General features: G+C 44.0%; 1 protein-coding gene across 3 annotated transcripts in view; it reads right to left on the bottom strand.

Annotated features, from left to right (window-relative positions):
* add3a (adducin 3 (gamma) a) overlaps positions 1 to 13644 on the bottom strand; it is a 66100-nt gene that overhangs the window by 35821 nt on the left and 16635 nt on the right. For 2 of the 3 annotated variants that reach the window (XM_041964238.1, XM_041964253.1), the window contains exon 1: positions 2743 to 3130. The exons of the other annotated variant lie outside the window; for it this stretch is intronic. The gene's annotated coding sequence lies outside the window, so the exon portion shown is untranslated. Of the gene's footprint in view, positions 1 to 2742; positions 3131 to 13644 lie in introns of those variants that run through there. 3 annotated transcript variants of the gene reach the window in all.

Here is a 13644-nt window from a genome sequence, read left to right as displayed (position 1 = left end):
AAGGGCGCTAGACTGCGACTGCAGCCTGAGGCAAGGTGACCGCAACCTCTCACCCCGTGACCTCTACTGACCCTCCCTTCCTCCCTAACTCCCTCCCATGTTCAGCAGCTCTGCAGACATAAGCCATCTTCATCAGGGGGCAAGTTGTCCATGAACACTCTCTCATCTATAAACAATTATTTTAAGAGTGCTATAAAACTAATCACTGCTATAAAACTTGCCATGCTTAACATGTTTTTGGGTTACTAAGAGTTACACGATGAATGGTGCGATGAATGGCCTTAACCTTAACAATGGGCTGTTAAAAGGGAGAGATTTATAGTCCTCTGTGGGTTTCTTCTATGTTGTAAACGCAACTGGGCTGCAAAAATCAATGAATGACGTGAGTTTAGATGAAACTACTGCTGCAGGTGACAAACAGACAATAAGAATTAAAAAAAATAAACAAGTAGAACTGTGATAATTTTCATTGCTGATTAATGTGATGATTTTTCTCAAATAATCAAATTAAAAACAGTGAAAATGTCTGTATAAGATCCCGCAGCTTTAAATGTCTTGTTTCGTCTGACCAACAGACGGCAGCCACGTTTACCCTGCAGGAACCTTTGGAGGAGCTCAGTGCGTTTCCACCGCATGGTCCAGGGTCTAAATTGAGTTCCGGGGACGTTATTTTAGCACTGAGCAGCACTTTCCAAAAGTGCAGGAACTTTTGGAGGTCAAATGGAGCATTTTTATTTCAGCCACCGTCTTGAAAAATCTGCAGCTAGAAACCAGTTTGTCTCTGTTCATTGAGCTTCAACACATCAATTTGAAGTTACAGAAGAAAGCAAACGACAGCGGCACCGATGGATGACGGGTAAAAACAGTCATCCCTTTATTTTTACGTCAGCACACTAATTTGTCTGATCTTTACTGTGGAAACACAGACAACAATGGGCTGAAGGAAACTTGTAGGCGCTTGAAAAGTAGCTCCTAGACTGGGTGGAAACGTGCCTCTAAACTCAGTTTACTAACATGAATATCAAATAAAATCAAAATCCTCACATTTTTTTTCCTTAAAAATGGACAAATCAACTATCACCAACCATCAGCTTATTGACTAACTGTTGCAGCTCTATCAACAGGTGAGAACACAGGTGACGTTCTGAATGACTTTCAGTTGCATCTGTCTTGTGAAACCTTGGTGCAATCATACTGATGCATTTCAGTCTAATCCAATTAGTTCCTTCCTTCATTTCTATTATGGGAGCTTACTGTATATCTGCTCACCCATAATGCCTCAGTAGTCCTCTGATATGTGGAGCTGGAGCAGCGCCAGCGGCTCAGACAACACACAACTCTCCCTCTTCATCTGATGACAGCCAGCTAATCTGGAGACCTACGTCTACCGGTCTATCCGTCGCTCCTTCTCTCCGTCTGGTCCTCTGCTGCATCTCTGTCCGTCATTCTCTCCCTGATTTTATCTCTCACTTCACTTTCACTGTTATATGTTCTGGAACACTTTGTACGACAACAAACAAAGACAACATGATGATGATTATCGGTGGTAAACACGCTGCATAAGATGCCCGCCAACACCACCACACACACGCCCATCCACCCACACACACAAACACACACACACACACACCTCATATCTTTATCTTGCCTGGGGGGAAGCTTCAAAGTGTGGCTCGCCGAGCTGCCACCCCTAAATATAGGCACACCGCCTTTTGGGTTGTGTTACAACCCCAGCGGCAACAATACCAGGAAAGAATCTGTATGTCGGCTAATTATATCCACACACACTGTAAATGGCACAGTGAGCACAAACACACACACACGTGCATGAACAAATCTGCACACAAGAAACCTGCAATGTCAACCCTGTGAAGGCAACTCATGCACACACACATACACACAGGTGTGTTTAGGTGTGTCCAATCATGCCTGCAGGACAGATCCAGCAGCGAGGCTGGAGGACGGCGTGAGAGCCGAGCGCTCAGCAGCTTACAGATCCTCCGGCGGCTTTACGATGAGACACGGAGAACTCTTCGTCTGGGACCACCAACATGCCAGCGCTCAGTGTTTTTGTCTGCAAGTGATACATGGCAGCGGCTGGTTGTAGTTTGGGGTGTCGGTTTCTTGTGCAACCTTATTCAAGTGAAACATTTGGTTGTTGTGCAGGTTGCAACACACAAAAAACTGATCTTGGTTCTTCTGACAGGCTGCTAAACTACTGATTTATATATGCAAGAAAAGTGTGTTGATGACTGATTCTTGTTGCTGCAGGGACGTTTTGTATACCTAACTGTGTCTCCCAAAACAGCCTCTACCGTTGTGCACGTTAGAGATAATAGCCACAGCTAATCTTCCCTGGTGCTCACACTCACTGCACTGTTACTGCCAAGTGTGTTTATAGTGCAGGAGAGTGTCTCTCTCTGTGTGTGTGTGTGTGTGTGTGTGTGTGTGTGTGTGTGTGTGTGCCCAAGCGTCCATACTAACATGGAATTTCCCTAAAACTACAAAATCAGTTTCAGGGATGGTGATCTTTGGATTTGTGCTTTGGCAGCTGCAGGGAACACAAGAAACAGAAGACCAGCTGGATCCTTACAAGAAATTAATGGGAGGACTGGGTGTCTTTAAAAGACACAAATCATTCGAATATATATTTATGCTAGAGGAATAAAAAATCCAAACATCCAAGCAGGTGTAACGACACACAAAACCAGCACATAAACAAATAATCCAAGCCCAACCAACCTTGTACTTCCTCTTTAGTCAGTGAATGGGAGAGAACAGGCAATAGTGGCAGGCGGCTGAGGCAAAACACATGTCTCTATGTTCCCTCTGTTGCTCGCTGTCTGCGCAAAAATCCCAACACTGAGTCCCAGAGAAGAGCCGGGAAAGACGAGAGAGAGAGAGAAAGAGCGCGGGATACGAACGGCGAGGAGCCAGGCTGCGATCAGAAAACCAGTCGAGTCACTTCGTCCAGATTTTCCACATAGATGCTCTTCGGTCGAGCTGCCAGCAGATTCTCCCAGATTCCTACGGGCTCTGCTCCTCGGCTGCCCCGGCGCTCATCAGAGAGAGAGGTATCAACAGCTGTGAGTGTGTATGTGAGAGGATATGTGTGTGTGTGTGTGTGTGTATGCCCTCTGCGAATGAGGGTGTGTTTGTGTAGAAAAGAAGCTAAAGGGACCACGTGATGCAGGCTTAATCCCCCGCCCACTGGCTAGAAGCACACACACAGAGATTCAGGCAGAGACACACATACAAGTTTCTAGACCAATCAGAGCTCAGGCTCACACACACTAATCACTCCTCCTCCTCCTCCCTCGCCTGCTCTCTCTCTATCTCTCTCTCTCCCTCCCTCCCTCTCCCTCTCTTGTCATCTTTTTTTCTTTCATCCATTCACTTTCTGGTCTCCCTCTCCCACATTCCACAATCCTCTCTCTCTTTCTATCTTTCTACGTCCCTCATTCTCACCCCCCGCTACCCTGCCACCCCTGCGGGCGACCGTACTAAAGGTCTGTGTTTATGAGTTCGCCCTGGCAGCAGTGGAACTAGAGCCACACATGGCCTTTACAGCCACTTCAGCCCCTCCTATTCAATGGTGTCTGGCTCTGAAATACAGAGTGCCTTAAAAAAAAAAAGTCACAGGAAACTGTCAAAACATCTGAAAATGAAAACATTATAGTTGAATGACTGAAGGTCAAGTCCCAGGTCAGAGGTCAGGGTGAGCCACATAACAGCTGCTTGCGACTCATTGTCTTGTCCAGAGCAAAACTCCATCATAAACCGCGCCTCTTTCCCCCCCATCCATGATTCTGCATGTGCGCTTGTTACTGTTGACTGAGTCTCTGACTGAGGCCATAGATTCCCAAATGACCCTTCAAAAAAACCCACCCAGAAACCACCCAAACCATGTTCTCATCATGCATGAAATCATTAAATGTCAGCTCTTCCTACAGTTTTGCCTGTTGCTCCGTCACTTCACTCTTTGCTGGTCAGCTGTAGCTATGATAATAAGCTAAAAAAAAATTAACCACAAGTTATCAGCGATATGATAATGTTATTATGCTACATAACTAATACCAATATTGTTATGACAGTGTGTATGTAATGCATGCTTGCAAGCTCATATAAAAAAAATTAAATTGTTGGTTATTGCAATTAAGCATGTTCCAATGTAATGTATAATATTATTGAGAACTCTTCTCATTACATTCAGCTTAAAATCATTAAATCTGGATATCATAATATATTATAATTACAGTCCTGCAAGAGCCACAGATACCAGATTTTTTTCTTATTGTTGTCAGAACATTTGATTTATTGATTGCTGTCTGAATGTAAAGATCATTTTAACAAATGCAACAAAAAATGCTTTTTAAAATACTACTTTTGCTTTAATTTGGATGACAAAATGCTGTATATGTTACGATACAATATCACTGCCAGGAAATTGTAATGGATAGTAAATTATTGCCCAGCCTAGCTGATTACAGAGCTGATCAAAGACACGAGTGCAGTGTTTGAAGGTTGATTTTTGGATTGTGGTGAAAACTGACAGATTGGATGGAAAACTATAAAGGTCAAAAAGAGACACACTTGGACTTTGTGCTGCAGGGCATACAATGAGGAGTGGGAAGTTTCTCGATCTGTTGATCCACCAAAGCAGGAAATGAACTGTTGCACAACTGCAAAACAAAAGCCCACAATCTGAACCCACCCAGAGGAGAAGAAGCTGAGCCGCAGATGGCTGAACCGCTGGAGTAAAAACAATTTACAAGTCGCGCATGCAGAAGAAAAACAAACAGTCCGGGCCGCCAGTGAGACGTCAACAGCCTGTCAGCAAACACATGAGTGATGCTGTTTGGCTTTATGCTCCATCTCGACGGTTATGCAAATTGACACGCTGATCTCGTACAGACACTACGTGACACTTCTTCAGGTTGTTTGAGATTCAGTAGTGAAAGGAGAGATCACACACACAGGTGTGATGGATAAAAGTGTCGCTCAGTCAACTCCAGGTACTTTGAATTCAAAATGTCTGATGATATCCGTGACATAGTTTAGTGTAAGAAACAGTGCTGGGGTGTGAATTAGCAACGGTCTCGCTTAGCAGGATTATTTCCGAACTTTGAACTGTCTTGTAAAAGCCTGCCACTATCTCTCTTTGGCATGAAACTCCGTCGTAAAACGCAGCTTCCCGTTTATGCGAGTAGATCTGTAGGTTTCGGTGCCAAAGCCTTTTGGGCAATAACGAGCTGTAGTACACACTGACCGCCATCCCCTGATAGCTTAGATTATATTATTATATATTATAAAAAACTTCTTGTTTCGGCTCCTGGAAGAGAAAGTGTAACAACACTGTAACAACAGACGCCAAACCAAACCCTTCTGATGACGCACGCTGAAGATGAAGACCTGCCAAAATGACACTTTACACAAACAGTGACACTTTCTGCTTATTCAAGCTGACGACGGGCAAAGTGTAACACAGGTTAATGCGAGAAGTATAAATGAGCGTACCAGATATTGAACGGCATGAGGAGGAGTTAGTTACTGATGGGTAGTGTTTAGGTATGAGTAGCATGTGAATTGAGGGGGAGTGTGTGATTGACAGCTCGTCACAGGAGGTGGTTAACACCTGGGACACAGTGCAACTTCATACTGTCTGAAGCCACAGCTGGCAGCCATAACACTAAAACATGACACATCAGTTTTCCTGATTTAAACAAATTCTATAGGCCGAAATATTGTTTTTATAAGTTATAACAATACTATAACAATAACACATTATAATAACCAATTTGATAACAATATCAGTCTAAACATACTAAAGATTTACTTGTGGTGATTTACTAGATGTTTTTTATTGTGATGCATGGCTGCACCGTCCATTATCTTCAGCAGGCTGTGACATCAATGGCATCCGATGACATACTGCACTGCAATGAACTTTTGTTCTCACACAATACCGAGCTTATCTTTACAGCAGAGGAGGAAGATCATATACCTGGTGATACCGACTGACAGTGCTGACATGTGGGCACATGCACGCGCACGCGCACACAAACACAAACACACACGCACACGCACACGCACACACGCACACGCACACACACACACGCACAGTATTATGCATTCCACAGACAGGGGCGAACCGGGTGCTGCTGGCTATGTAAAGCAGGCTGATTCCTCTGAACAGCTTGCTCAGGGGGCTGCAGCTGGTTCGTACCAACAAAGAAGAGCTATCATCCTGCAGTCGCCACATGACTTACTGTCTCTTCTGAAAAACTCTCTTCTGTAATGTGCTCTCAGGAGTCACTTGAGCTGCGGGTCTATGATATTACAATATGAGCAACACCTAAATAAAACACCTCTATATGTAATAAGTAGCTTGTTAGCAGCAGTTAATTTCAGACTGAGAATCATCCTCTGCAGCGGCGTCTTAAAGAAAACGTTCTTTTAATGCAATAGGGGATTTGTCTTGGTGGGAAAAGTGGAGAAACACAAAGCAGCGAAGAAATAGACAACTGATGGAGAGTTTGCAGGTTTTCGGTCCAATCAAATGCTGACAGAGCAGATCTCACTGATTAGTTTTTGGGTTCAAGGTAATCTGATCAGTAAAATCTGCAGCATTACTGATCGATTAGAATCAGCGACTGCACTGCATTGTGTGTACCTTGTGTGTCGGTACACAAGAAACTGTATTGTACCTCAGTCAGTGATTGTATTTAACATAAATTACATTATCAGTAAGAAGTAACAAGCTACGTGGAACACATTTTCCATGTGAGGAGTGAGCATTACTTAACTGTTGTTCATTTTCTTTCAGTACAGTCATTGTAGTGGAACTGTGTTACTCTAGCTTTAAATGTTCCGCATAGAACACAACTCTGTTTCCAGTATTACTGACAGAACACACATAAAAATTATGTTTTTCTATTATGCACCTCAACAGAATGACCACTAGTTTTCTTCTTAAATGTGTGAGTTTGCATATGTTGGCAGGCTGTCAAATAATCATACAGAAATTATTTAATAATTACTACAATTGGTACAATATCAGGTTTTCCTGTACTGTCCAGCCCTGTGTCTGCACACAGTACTCTCATCTGCAGTGCAGTGAATATGCCAAGTACAGACTGGCATAGAAAAGAGACTGATGTCCCTCCACCACCACCCCTCCTCCTGGATGTTGGTGCATCACTCAGCAGTTTATGCCCAACTCCCCTGCACACACACACACACACACACACACACACACACACACACACACACACACACACACACACACCACCCCAAGCTGTCACTGCCAGGCCTGACTCAGGGAAGCAGAGCTACACACACACACGCAAACGCAAACACACACACACACACACACACACACACACACACACACACACACACACACACACACACACACAATATGCGGCCACTTCAAACAGATTGTAAACACAGACATGACACTGTAACACTAGTACAGTCTGCTGCTCATGTACTGTATAGTTATTAAAGCCTGCAGTTAGACAACAAAAGCATTCCAGTGACCAACCACTTCACTCTGTCTGGACTGTTCTGAACAACACACCATCTGAAATTACAAAACACATTAAAAAAATTTAAAAGATAAAACCCAAAATTTTTATACAAACTTCGCTGCATCTTCGTTTTGCCTCTACGAGCAAAGGGAACCCGTCAAACTGGGACAGTCCCCGGACAGTGTCCAAACAGCTCCGTCTCACCGATGGAGAACGGCAGGCTTGTCTCTTAACGACAGCTAATCACGACCCTGTGGAAACCCAAATTACTGTTATTGCTTTAAAGTGACTCATGTGACACATTACAGACAAGGTTAGACTAAACCCAGGCGGTCCGATGCGCTTGATCCTCCGCCGTCTCCACGCAACTGTTATCAAGTCTGATGATTAATGAGTCCTTTGCACACCACAGCGCTCTGAAGTTATCCTTTGTTTCAGTTGAAGTCATCCCCTCCTCGACCCCTGCGATAAGCCGTGGACAAAAACACAAGACGATAGAGGGGAAGACCTGAGCGCTTGCTGGCATAAACGCACGCTGGTATCCATTTACGGCCATCAGCGTGCTGTCAGCAATTCCCACCAAACGCCAAGCAGTAACAGGAGAGCAGTGAGGGGGCACGTTCACTGATGCTAACGGTTCAGGAATGTACAAACACTTGAGCTCATTATTGGGACGTCTGAGCTTTTTCCCAAGAACAGAGAAAATAGCCTGACCGGTGCTGGAGACCCCATGGTGGGAAATTGACAGATGTGGTTTTGCTTAAGAAAATAAAACTGATTCAGTTAATGGTCGTGAGGCAACCCCACTGACATAAGAGAAGCACTTTTTCCCAAAAGGTTATTTTGACTACTTTGACTTCAAACGCCTTTTGCCTACATAACACGGAGGTCGAGTTGATTCCTGGAGGACAGTTTAGAGCCACACGGCGGCTTCTGAAATAACTCTTGGCAACAGCTTGTCAGTTCACATCGATCATCACGTTTGCGTCACGAGTCGACCTGCAGGAAAGATCCAGGACAAGCAAGCCCACAGAGCAGATTGAGTTTATATCTGCCATGGAGAATTTCAAGATTCAAGGTTTCCCAACATTCAGAATGCTAAATCATCGGGATTTTTCTTTCGAGGCGGTGAATTTTGCAGAAAGGTGATGAGTTTGTAGCTTTGTTATTTATGAAAACCTAAAATAATCTGTTAGTTGCTGCAAGTGGACACAATATTGCAAACACACGTCATCCACTTTACCGCTGGAAAAAAAAAGTCCTGTTCCCATTGCCTTGTGTACACACACACACACACACACACACACACGACCATGCACATCCACACACACAGAACACCTGCATTGCTGTCACTCCTCTGTTTATCCGGCTCTTAACAGCCTGTCTAGTTTTACACTTGTATGGGAATGATCATAAGTAGCCTCTAATCCATGTTTGAGGGGTAAAGAGGCATTTGGAGAGCAGCTAATGTTTAACGCACTGAGACGTGTTCAGATTCACTTCCTGGAGCGCTCACCAGGAACAAAGCTGTCACTTTCTGAGCAGCTGTGTTACTGAGCGAGAAGAAAGAGCACACGCACACATGCACGCACACGCCATTACAGGGATGTACTCAGGCGTGACCAGGGAAGTCTGCTTCTGTCTCAGGGTTCAGGTAGAGAGATAACAGACTTCTATAGAGACGGAAGAGCGCGAGCTAGGAAACTGTGAGTGTATTTTTTAAGGGGTCGCTGTTACTCATTCATTTCCTCTGTTGAAGGAGATGAAACGAGGCCTGGAAACGACAATGGGAGGGCGCCGCCCAGTCGCCACCTCGGTCAAATGTGCTATTCCAGGTCGAGTCGAACGAAACGCTCCAGTGACAGACTGCTTAGGAAATACAGTGTTTCTCCGTAGGAAATGCGTAGAATAAATGGGAACTTCTCTGTGCTCCCACATGCTAATTTAGAACTAACGATAAGGACCAATTCATTTCTACTTGCTATTTCTTGTCCCGGTTTGGCTTCCAGGACGGTGAAAGAATTCAGTGACGCTTTCGCAAAGGTCATCTTCCGGTAAACAATGTGCCACATTTCAATGCCGCAGCATATTTGGAAGAAAAGCAGGTGGGAGCTGCATTGAAACTGAAACATCACATCGCATCTCTCGCAATATTTTAAAGAGCTAAAGTATCTCAGGGATTTATGGATTTAAGGTTTGTTGACGAGGATGGTCATAAAGCACAGGGGTTAGGTTTCCAGGCGGGGATCATTCAAGTGTTGCACATGTGGAGTCCCTAAACCCATTCTGCACAGAGCCCTCACTCCCGTAAAAATGACAGCATATCAGATAACCTCATACGCACAACCGCACACACATGCACCTTTTCCACTCCCTGTTGACGAGAGAATGCCATACACACCTTGAGTCAACAGAAAAGCGGGACAAATGTTTAAGATACTATCACAACACATACAGGTACATACAGGTTTCCAAATGTTTATGTTCAGTAGGTTTTCATGCTGCCACTGAACAAAAAACAAACAGTTTTGCAGATTTTTCAAAGTGCTGGAAAGCACTACCCTCAGTGTAAAATAATGTCCCCAGAACTTAAGTGAGCCCTGGTCCCTGTGGTGGAAATGCGGTTATACATCTACATTTTCTGTAGAGCGGTGCTGACCTACAGTTGCTGCATTTTGAAGGAGCCAGAGGGACCAAATTTGATAAATCGTTGTCCAGAATGGACAGAAACACCTTGAATCAGCAGCTAAGACTGCAAATAAGTGTGGTGCAGCTTAGAAGTTCAAAGTGGACATTGCATATTTGAGGCTAATGAGAGCCAAATCCATCACAAAGTCCACACTTGGCAGCCAGTTTCATGACTCTTTAATGAAACTGTGGCATTAAAGTAGTGCGACACACACAAGCTTTGTAGCTTCACATCCCACAGGCCGATTCCTCTGAATCAAAGCCGTGAAAAGAGGGGAACGTCCACTTTTATCTTAGCCAGTGAACGGCACAGTGCATGCAGCATGAAAGAAGGCAGTGACCTTAAAACCTGGGGAATGTGTGTGTGTGTGTGTGTGTGTGTGTGTGTGTATGTGTGCATGCGTGCATGTCTTTGTGTGTTTGCATGCCTTAAGCCTAGACAGTATCGGTCAATACTGTTAGGCAGTGAGTGATAATTTGTTGTGACACTCGTAATTAGCCAGACGCAATACACTGGTCATGGTGTGTGTGTGTGGCTCAATTTAAAAAGGATTGCACAAACAAACCCAAGTAAAAAAGTAGGAATAAATTCTGATGCGCACACACACATACACACACACTGCTGGCCGCTAATCACCCTGTCATTATAGCCGGTAATGACAGAGTCATTAGACACAGTTTAACAGGACCCTGTTGCTTTAGCCACACAAACAAAAACAAACCTTCGTCGGGTGTCGCAGCTGCTAACTGCTACCGTGTGTCCAGACACTGGCTTGTTCAGGCGGGGCCTGAACAACAGAGCAGCCTCAGCTGCTCCATGGCTACACAACACAATGCACTTTGACGAGGGAGCTGTGTGCTGAATTAGCTTCGGTGTGAATTACTTGACATGTTCTCAAAGCTCTTACTGGCATCAGTGGTGGACTGAGAGAGATTCTTTGAAGTTGACTCCACTGTTTTTTAATTACGCCCTGATGGTTCCTACAAACACTTCAGAAAACTTTTCATGGTACCTGGTTAAGATTCAGATCACAGGTTTGTACTCTGCAGGTCTCTGTATCACTCAGGCACACAGCCTCAGCACCACCAACCAACGCTTTGCTCAAAGGCACAACAACTTTAGTGTTACAGAGACTTACAGCAGTATTTGACATCTGTACTTGCTGGTCCGTCACTTCAAATCAGTTACCTTGCATGCCTATTACTCAGAAATGCTAGCAGAATATTTTAAGTATATTGTAGACAATGATCTAACCCCAGGGGATAGAAGACATACACAAACCCAGATGGAACTATAGCTCCCATAATGCTTCGCAGGATGTGAATAGTAAGTGTAATCTTGCTATGGAATCAGTGACTTTAGCTATGGTCTACTACTGGAACCCTGCTTTTAAAAATCTATCTTTACATTTTGGGAAATTTGGCATCTAAAAGTGTGCCGAATTGGCTGTTTGCTGTTCCTGTTTGCAATGTGCCCATGGATGTACAGACAATTATCACAGAATTACTTTAATACTGAAGAGAGCTTAAAAACATGATTATTCTCAGGCAAGCATCTTCTTTCTGTGATATATAAGCAGATGTATGGACATTCATTGATTTACCATTTTTTATGCAACTCTGGTATCTTTGCCTCATGCCTCTCCCTCTATGGGCCCACCTCACCTCCACTGGCAAATTTCTGATTTTAAAACATGTTCATCATTTGGTAGTTTCGTCACTCATGACTACTGTCTTAGAAAAGTTGAGCTGCATAATCAAGATCTGGTTTTCATGACCCGGAACTGCAGCTTCTCTTCAGCTGTAAGCACAAAAGTTGTGCAGAGGAACGTTTTACAACCTTTCCTTTTATTTACAAAGCCCCTGGAGATATCCCTTTCTCTGCTGCAGCAGCTAATATAGATTCCCTGCAGTAGAGGACAAGAATATATCTCTGTCCTGGATTTGCAATGGATAGCCGAGGAAAAAAAAAAGCTGCACTGAAAAGCTTGTTTCTGTGTCACTATGGCAGAAACAATAGATATTTCATATTGGAATGAAAAGTTTCATTTTGTAGGTTTGGGACTAAATGAATGTGCGGGATGCACCAACTAACACAAGGGAATTTGTCTTTGATGCTCTCACACGGGCGAATGAACACAAACAACTGCACCTTCAAGTAAGCGAGGCTGTGGCGCCCTAAAGCTTAGCGGTTAATTTCCAAGGCAAATGATTTCTATGCCAATCCCTCCACATCAATCTGAGCCCTGTCTGCACCAGGTGAGCAAACATTTTGCCTGAACCGACATGTGGGAACAGATAGGCAAATTATCCATGCCGCACAACACTAGCTTTGGGGGATTTCTTGAATGTTGCTTCTTGAGTTGGTGCATGTTGGTTGTAATCCCTGACTTCCTGCAACAACCCTCCCGAGTGCACTGGTTTGAGAACTGATTGAGCCAAAACAGTTATTTCTTTATTCATTCCAATATGTAATGTCTGTAATTTGAAATCAGACTTGCATAGCTGCATATAATAGGATCAGTGGTCATGTGTATCCAAATGTAACTGATTTTCCCAGCTTCATTAAACGCAGCTATCCAAAAAGAAAGCAAAAAAAGAAATTGACAACCGCCAAGGATGAACAAACTGAATTAACTGAATGCAGCAGCAATGGTCCATCAGCTCGGGCATGCACTGTGGCAGTGTTTGTGAATGTGCCCTTTATTACATTGAATACAGCCTTTTTGTGGAAGACCACAGTCACATGGCGGATCAATAATAAGGCCTTTAATAACTGTATACATTTACGCTTTGGGGGAAAATAGATCTTCCAGAAATCTTTGCGCAATGAAGCAGAACTTTTCCCCTCAGAGAAAGCAGCATTCTTTTCCACACGGAAAAGATTTCTAACCAATGACTTGACTCGCGGCTATAATAAATGCGCATCAAGAGTTGGGCTGCGCTCCACATTTTAACACTACCCGAGATTAGCAGCTGAGGAACGTCAACTGTTTGACCCCGGGTGATAAGGTGGGAGTAGGAGCGGTTCTGTAACAACATGAAACACAGAAATACAGCACATACGGCTGGTGAAGAGCCCTAAAGTATGAGAGTTCATCGTCAGTTCGTGAACTTTTGTTCCCCTGTTCTGAGGAGTCGTCTGATGCAGAACACCATTCAAATAAAATCCAATTCCCCAATTTTGCACTGTATGAAATGAAATTATCAAGCAATCATGCTTTGCTCCTGTTGTCAAGCGGAGTTGTACTCCTGTTGATGAGCATGTGGCCCCATGACTCGTCTGTGGTCAAGAAACAAGGCACAACACTGAGGGGGCGTCGGCCAGGGAGCTGTGTGTGTGTGTGTGTATGTGTGTTTGGGGACTATCCATTACACAATCCGAGGAAACAGACGGATTTGATATGTCGGGGTCTGTGTCTGG

This window comes from Chelmon rostratus, chromosome 3 (genome assembly GCF_017976325.1).
Source record: "Chelmon rostratus isolate fCheRos1 chromosome 3, fCheRos1.pri, whole genome shotgun sequence".
Classification (NCBI taxonomy): domain Eukaryota; kingdom Metazoa; phylum Chordata; class Actinopteri; order Chaetodontiformes; family Chaetodontidae; genus Chelmon; species Chelmon rostratus.
This window is presented reverse-complemented; position numbering and strand designations above follow the sequence as displayed.